We start from the raw sequence: 768 nt of genomic DNA, 5'->3' as shown, positions 1-768 counted from the left end.
TTGGCGTAAGGCAAGGTAGCTTCCCTTCCAGCTGCTGCAGCCCTACCTGCCAGCTCATCGGCCCCCTCTCGGCTTCTCCTCCACCCACCCCATGTGGAATTTGTGTTAATCTCTCGTGTCCCCTCACAGGCTTTCCACTTAACACCCCAGCCTGGGGCGAGGTGACAACCCACCTTGCCTCCTGCTCTCTCCGTCAGGTCCCTCTGGCTTGCCCTTTGGCGTTCATTCCAAACCTTCCAGCCTCTGAAGCCCTCCTCTCAGCGAAAGGCCTGTCTCATCTGAGTGGAATGCGGGCTCTCTACAAGGGGGTCCATGTTTGGGATCCAGGACATTGGGAAACTGAAATTCGATGTAAAAATTTGGGTAACGTGCAGTTTTGAGGAGTGAAACATCCACAGTTTTCATCAGAATCTCAACACCTAGAAGGTTAAAAAAATCTCTACCTCAGCAAGTAAGTATGCTGGGTATAATCTCTTACCTGTCTGAACTTTGCCTAAAAATGTATCTCTACCCATAACTACCCTCATTTCTTTTTCTCTATTTTTGGAGGCTGTGGGAATCCTCTTCCTGTTTATTCGAGGCCGACTCCTAGACAGCATCCGTTAGCTGCAGCCTTCAGTAGATTTCCTTAGTTCCCCCAGCTCTCTGGAGACCCCTCCTCTGCTCCTTCCTTCCAAACTGATCTCTCACTCCTAAACGAGGCAGCATCGCCACCATCCCTTCGTCCCTTCTTCGCCTTCTCTCTCTCTCTCTCTCACTCTCTGTTTT

The sequence above is a fragment of the Pteropus alecto genome, unplaced genomic scaffold, assembly GCF_000325575.1.
Source record: "Pteropus alecto unplaced genomic scaffold, ASM32557v1 scaffold35, whole genome shotgun sequence".
NCBI lineage: Eukaryota > Metazoa > Chordata > Mammalia > Chiroptera > Pteropodidae > Pteropus > Pteropus alecto.
The sequence above is the reverse complement of the archived record's forward strand: the minus strand, read 5'-3'. Positions refer to the sequence as shown.